The 7963-nt window shown below is 43.9% G+C and overlaps 1 long non-coding RNA gene across 1 annotated transcript; it reads left to right on the plus strand.

The window, feature by feature from the left end:
- The first annotated feature begins 1769 nt into the window (after positions 1-1769).
- Positions 1770-7360, plus strand: LOC142740467 (uncharacterized). The gene is made up of 6 exons (XR_012880708.1): positions 1770-1844; positions 3155-3221; positions 4039-4103; positions 4550-4681; positions 5514-5580; positions 5779-7360. It is a non-coding gene; the product is annotated as an uncharacterized LOC142740467 (long non-coding RNA).
- The last annotated feature ends 603 nt before the right edge of the window (positions 7361-7963 follow it).

Genomic DNA, 7963 nt, shown 5'->3' on the forward strand with positions numbered 1-7963 from the left:
GATGAATTTCATTTGTCTGGCTTCTTTTGTCCCAACCCCCTGAAAACACCCAAACAAAGGTCATTGTCGTGATTGTTTCACAGCCCCCCTGTAGATGATGCCACACAGCCCCCCTGTAGATGATGGCACATGGACCCCCTGTATATGATGCCACAAAGACCCCCTGTAGATGATGAAACAGACCCCCTGTAGATGATGGCACACAGACCCCCTGTAGATGATGGCACACAGACCCCCTGTAGATGATGGCTCACAGCCTCCCTGTAGATGATGGCACACCGCCCCCCTGTAGATGATGGCACACCGCCCCATGTAGATGATGGCACACAGCCCCCTTGTAGACGATGGCACACAGCCCCCTGTAGACGATGGCACACAGCCCCCCTGTAGATGATGACACAGACACCTCTCCGGAGAAAGCACCACACCCCCCCTCCCTGTGGTAATCTTCCGGGACTCTCTCTGTAAATTCAGGACCGTGCCGAAAAATTTGCTACAGTAGACAACAATGTCCCCTGTACTAGCGCCATGCTACCATAGTAGTGAGCGCAACAATATCCGTAATTTTTGTCCGCCTGAATGCCCTACATACTCACCGATGCATGACCGTCTACGTCACGAGTGATCTCTAGTCTCACTGGTTCTGCGAAGGTGACGCGAGGACGTCATCTCGTCACCTTCGCAGATCCCATGAGACTAGAGACCACACCTGTAGAGGACGGCGCTGCATCGGTGAGTATGTGTCATTGCGCCGCCGATTACCAGCAAGGGAGCCAATAGTTCCCTTGGCTCTTGAATCCCCAAATCACAGAACCGTTTTTAACGGCTGTTACATGTATTGACGGCCGTTAAAAATTGATCCATTGACTTCTATGGGGGCCGTCTGGCCGTGAAAGCGGCCAAAAATAGGACATGTTCTATTTTTTGATGGCCAATATTCACGGGTGGTTAAAAAAAGGGCGTGTGAATATACCCATAGAACATCATTGTTCTGAAAGCGGACTTTTTTTACTGTTGTGTGAATGTAGCCTAAAACGAAATTCAATAAAATGTATCCTTTATTAGTTCAGATGTTGCCGTCTTTACCTTGACTTTTAACGCATTAAATAAACAATCCCTTATCTTGACTTTTTCAATGGCTTTTGTTGTGTGATATCACGCTGCAACAAATGATATTTTATTTCACATATAGCGAAAAGTAGTAATCCAAAAATAGGTTTTTAACGTTTCGGTCTATACATTCAACCTTCTTTAGACACGGATATGCGGCGCTTGTGACCTCGGTCGCTGTTGGGTAATGGCGCCATTATTTTTGGATTACTACTTTTCGCTATATGTGAAATCAAATATCACTTATTGCATAATACCTTGGAGTGCTGAGTTCCCATTTTTACACATTGGCGTGGAAGCCTACTCACGCACACTTGAAACACGGAGTGCTGCGGGATCAAGAAAGTATCACGCTGCAACAAGTTATCAGAGTCAAGTTAAAGATGGCTACATCTGTATTACAGTATCAAATCCATCTAGTAACAGATTACACGTTTCATACATTACATGTTCTTAGTCGTACGTAGCCCCTATAACCACACATGTATCTTTCTTCCATGTCTATAAACAGCAGTCCCATGTAACGCCTATACCCAGTGTATGCACAGACAGTCTATCCAGGCAGTAGGAGATAATTAGATGATGTAACAGATACTGCAGCCGCTTATGATGTCACTGATGATGTCATAGACAGTACTAGCCATTAGGTTCTATGTGCAGCTGGATTACATATTTTTTACAATTTCTGCCAATGACGTCTGGACCGGGACTGTGATTGACTGTGTGATTGACAGGTAAGATGCAGCATTTTATCATTAATTCTACATGTTACTGGACACATGAAATATATACGCTCTAGAATTCTCATATAAGGCCAGATTCACACTGGACATTACTGCAGCAATTTCTAACCACACCAACACCTCACCACAACTATATGATTGTAGAAGGATTTTTTTCTGGTGATTGTCGGGGGTTGTTTTTTTTTTTTTAGACAAACAGTTCAAGTTCCAGTAAAATGTTTCTATTAATGCAAGTAACAACTGAACATTTTACATTCAGATTTCAATGTTTCACATTTTCTCATTAAAGTTACAACTCAGTACAACAGAGTATGTTCACACAGCCTATTTTCAGCCGTTTTCCTGGCCGTAAACACCCCGAAAAACTGCCGAAAATACGGAGGCTGGACGCCTCCAAACATCTGCCCATTGATTTCAATGGGAAAAACTGGTTTTTTTTTTCCGATGGTGCATTTTACGTGGGCGTTTTATAAAGCGGCGCATAAAAAACACCCTGTAAAATGAAGTGCATTTCACTCCTTCGGCCGTTTTTGGAGCCGTTTTTCATTGTCTCAATAGAAAAACAGCTCCAAGAACGTTGGTAAAAATGCCTCAAAAAATGTTTGTGGTTTAAAAAATGGATGAAAATCAGAGGCTGTTTTCCCTTGAAAAGAGCTCTGTATTTTAGAGACGTTTTTTAGTTAAGTGTGTGAACATACCCTTACCATTGTCTGAGAATTGCAGCTGTCAGTAATGTGGAATGTGACTTCTCAGTCGTTTTCAATATGATGTCTAATTTAATTTAATTAAATAGTCTTAAAAAGCTACCGTATATTATCCTAATAAGGCTCAGCAGTAGCCAGGGCCGGCCTTAGGGGTGTGCGACCTGTGCCATTACATAGGGCGCATCCCTCCAGCAGATGGAACGGGGCGCTGCGCTGGCTCCCTTCCACTGCTTGTGTTTTAGAAGCGGCCGGGCAACTCAGCAGCTGCCTTTCCGCCTGGGTGCTTCTCTCACTGACATCGCGTTTCTAGCAGCGAAAATCGCGATTCCTCTAGGAGATGGGGGCATTGGGGATTGGCATTTGTAAATTGCCCACATTGTGACCCCCCCTAATGTCAGTCATGGACACCTGGGCCTGGGTGTGACTGCAACCTCTTCACCCCTATAGTTATGTTCCCTGGGTTTACACTAACATTACAAAATGTTTTCAATGTCTGACTCGTCCTGTGATAGAAAATGAAAGGTGTGAAAGTAAATATATTATTATTCATTCTAGATATGGGGTTATTTTATGTTTATTCCATTATGTATTTTACAGACATTTATGACATCTGAATATGTGGCACCAGTGACAGCCGACATGCTAGGACATACACTGTATATATGTAAGTATTATAGTAAATGACAACCTATAGAAATTCTATAATCTGATGTCATCCAGAATGTTCCTATAGAGACACATGACAAGACTGTGGGAACAAATTCCCCAATGTTGTTCATCCAGGGCCTGTTTTGGGGGTGTGCGACCTGTGCGGTTACACTGGGTGCATCACCTGTCACTAATGAATGGGGCGCCACTGGTCTTGATGTCTGGGGCACCCATTGCTTGAACACTCAATCCCACTCTTCATGTAAAAAAAAGTAAAGGGCACTGCTCAGGATGCAGATACAATTCCTTGATAATGGATTACATTACAGTGTGGCAGACAATACTTGTCTGGCAGTGTTATTTGGGCACTGTATGATTGCAGTATTTGAGTACTATATTCTACGCCATAAAGCTGAATTCAGACGCTGCAGATTTGCTGCGCGGCAAAATTCACAAGTGTTACAGGTGAATAGTTACAGTCTCAAAAACTCATCCACATGTAGCAAAAGTAAACGCTGGGAATTTTGCTGCAGCTTTATATTATTATTATTATAGAAATGCTCCATAAAGAAGATATTATGGTATTAGTAATATATAAGGGACTTGTTATTTATGTAATTTCCTAATCCACATTTGGCTTATGGGGGAGCACACAGCGCACACAGAGTGTCTACATTACCAGTACTGCAGTCTGTGCGCCACCATACAGGTCCGTCCACATGAAGTTGCTGTGTACATGAGCCCTAATGTACATTTCCTTCATTGTTGGGTGGTCTATACTGAGCACACGTCTGTCTGGAGAAATAAAACTACACAATTATTGTTTTTTCCAGAACACCTTAAGATCGGCTGCCTGCTGCCAGGGGGACTCTCTGAAGCAATATTTCATCTATGCAAGGTGCGTCTCTTATTAGTTACTATATGCAGTATCCACCAATACCCTCCACAGCTAGAATGACACTTTTTGTATGTCCTAGGTCAGAATGCCCCTTTTGTATGGCCCCACAGTAATGAAGCCCCCTTTTCTAAGCCCTGACTCAGTCCTTTTATCCCCCATATTAATAGTGCCCCCTTTGCTCCTATAAAATAAAAAATTATACTCACCTAATAGACGACCAACCGGGTCAGACATTTCGCTTCCTCCCTGCGCCGTTATTGTTTGTCCAATTTCAGGGGCGTATGGAGGCCCAGAGCTGTGGGCCACCCCAAATCCCTGGACCCCAGCCGGTCATCCTATTTACCCCTTTGGTAATTTTACACTGGTTGGGGACTGGACTCTGTTCTAGATAGAAATGTTGCCATTGATTGAGATTTGTCCTAATACATTGTCTTTCTTTCTCCTAGAATTAATTCCTCATAAGAGTTAATGATAACCACACGTCCCAGGAGGGCAGATCAAAGATTAAGCAGAGCCCTCCACCTCACATCACATAACGTTCTACATTCAGTCGGATGTATTCAGTAGGAGAGTCCAAGGTCAGTGTATTTTATTAACTGCATCTCTAAATGATCACATAGTGTGTATTACTGGTCAATACTGAAGAGGGCACTACCACCATAGATGGCCTGGGCACCCTCAACTTACACTGCCGATCCGGCATTTAGGGCCCAAACCTATAATATAAAAAAACAGAAAGATACAATCCCTAGTTTATTGACTGGGTGATGTTATTTGGGCACTGTATGATTAAATTATTTGGACACTACATGGTGCATCATAAGGGGGAGGACGTCACAGATACTGCACATGTCACCAATAAACCTAAGGCCGGCCCTGGATGTGACACAATAGCTGCCACGTGACATGCCATCCACACGGACATGACCGCTGTGGCCTAGCAACTAAAGACAACAGAACCACCAGCGCAGGAGCCACAGGGAATTTAAAAAATGAGTAGGGACAATTTGTTCTTTTTAGCCATATGCGGCTTAGACTAAGGTTTATGAAACTGTCAGAAAACCCCTTTAATAATTATTTTGTCTGTTGAATCCAGAAATCCAATTTACCATTTTCTACTCTCTCTACTCCAGTCCAAAAGACTCCACAAAAGACAAATTAGAAGTTTTCCATTAAGGATAAGATTATATAGAAGAATAACAATAAGCTCCTGGTCCCTGATACATAATCTATACCAGGGTCCTCCAACTATTATGTGCCATTATACTGCTGGTGTTATTTGTGTGGCAGAGGGGCATTGGACTCGCCCTGTGATAGAAAATGAAATGTGTGAAAGTAAATATATTATTATTCATTATAGATATGGGGTTATTTTATGTATGTGCATTAAACCCATTATGTATTTTACAGACATTTATAACATCTGAATATGTGGCACCAGTGACAGCCGACATGCTAGAAGATCCACTGTATATATGTAAGTATTATAGCAAATAACAACCTATAGAAATTCTATAATGTGATGTCATCCAGAATGTTCCTATAGAGACACATGACAAGACTGTGGGAACAATCTCCCTGATGTTTTCAATAGGCTGAACATATATTTGTTGATATGATGAACCATACTAAGCGCACGTCATAATATCTTCACAGTTTATACTTTTTGTTCCAGAATTTCTTGAGATCGGCTGCCTGCTGCCAGGGGGACTCTCTGAAGTAATATTTCATCTATATGCGGTATGTCCATCATTAGTTACTATATACAGTATCCACCAGTAGCTCTGTACATTGAAAAAGTAATGAGCGGGCAAAATGCCAAGAAAGGCGTAGCAGTGGGGAACCTTGGATAGTTGGTAGGAATAGACATAATGTAAGTTAGGGGTATCTTTGTCCAAAATGCTGGCCACATGGCTCGGTTTGGAACTGAACGTAGGTGTAAGGTAATTGGGTGAGGGAGTGTAGGGGGATTTTAGACAGCTTTGGTCTGCCAAGAACATTTGCGATGTGTCAAGGCCTGGATGCAATAGACAAGGACTTAAGTGAGTTTCATTACACAGTCATAATCTGCAGGCATAGGTGATAATGGATACTGGCAGAATGTTTTTATATTTACAGCACTCAAGCGGAAATCAATGGAAGGTGCCAGGATATTGCCACGTATAGAGCCCCCACAAGTCATGCAGCACAAGGACCTGGACTTGGGGTGTACTGGATTGTTTGGAGCAAATGGCATCAAGGAAGCAAGGCAGGTATCCTCAATGGTATCATTCTAGCAAAAATTTGAGGGAACATGGCACGATGATGGGCCAAGTGCCAGGATCCTTGCGCAGGGATCCAGGGTCGATGAAGGCAGCAATATCCCAGTAGGGCCCTATAATCTCAACATGGGAGAGGGACACCTTGGTGTTGCTAAAATGTTTAGAACACGGGGTACTGGCACAATGTTTGGAATTACAGGAGCAGCGCATCTGGATGTAAAGAGAAGCAGAAGGAGGCAACAGTAGCTGGTTGAGTCTGATTCTGATCTGTCAGATGATAATAAGTGGTCTGATGTTGGGGATAGATGGGCTAATGGGCAAGACATTTAAGATGCTGAAAAAAATGTTTACGCAGGATAAAGTAAAAAGGTAAAAGCGAGGAGGCGTGATACCGAAAGCCAATCCTTTACTGGAAAGAGGGGGTAAAGTTTGGGGCCAGGAAACATGTTTGTTGATTTCTACCTACACACACTTGTCCCAGGAAACGTTGGGAAACATAAGGGAGGAAAGGCTTGTCTAGTTTTTGTGATGTCTATGGAAGATTTTGTTTAGTATTGCAGTGTTATGGTGGTGGAGCAGGACCCCCTTATTGATCAGGTGCCAATAAAAAGGGATGGTGCCTGTGAAGCAGGCTGGTAAGTATAAAAAAAATACATCTGTCGCATCTAAAAGAGGCATCAGTAAACGATGAAATAGACAAGGAGTTGAGTGAGTTGCATCATTAAAGCAGAATCTGCAGGCACGGATGACAATGGATACTTGCAGAATGTTTTTTGTGCCTACAGGACTCAAATGAGAAGCAGTGGAAAGGACACGGATATCGCCACGGATAGGGCGTCCACGAGTCATGCAGCACAAGGAACTGGACTTCTGATGTAATTGACTGTTTGGAGGAGATGGCGTACATTTGCGAAGAATGTAGTTGGCTTTCGAAGAGCGTAAGCAGTCTTGTATCATCACTTCAACATGCCGTGTGGTTTATAAAATGTTTTTCTAATAAAGTCATCACATTGTCATGAGGATCGCTGGACCGTATTTTCTTCTGTTTACTGTATATTTATTGGACAGTGCTAACGCCATACAGCCCTCCCTGTAGAGAACGCCATACAGCCCTCCTGTAGAGAACGCCATACAGTCCCCCTGCAGAGAACGCCATACAGCCCCCCCTGTAGAGAACGCCATACAGCCCCCCCTGTAGAGAACGCCATACAGCCCCCCCTGTAGAGAACGCCATACAGCCCCCCCTGTAGGGAACGCCATACATCCCCCCCCTGTAGAGAACGCCATAGAGCCCCCCCCTGTAGGGAACGCCATACAGCCCCCCCTGTAGGGAACGCCATACAGCCCCCCCTGTAGGGAACGCCATACAGTGTCCCCCCCTGTAGGGAACGCCATACAGCGTCCCCCCTCCCAAAAAAATGCGACCTACAGTGTGTCCTACAAAATACATGTATCCCCTATCCACAGGATAGGGGATACATGTGTGATCGCTGGCAGCGAAAGCTGCTTCTATCCTCTCCTCAGTGTCCCCGGCAGTCACTGACAGCCGGAGACCCGACATTCAGCAGCCCGATCGCGCGGGCAGTAAGTTAAAACCGG

This window comes from Rhinoderma darwinii, chromosome 2 (genome assembly GCF_050947455.1).
Source record: "Rhinoderma darwinii isolate aRhiDar2 chromosome 2, aRhiDar2.hap1, whole genome shotgun sequence".
NCBI classification, from domain to species: domain Eukaryota; kingdom Metazoa; phylum Chordata; class Amphibia; order Anura; family Rhinodermatidae; genus Rhinoderma; species Rhinoderma darwinii.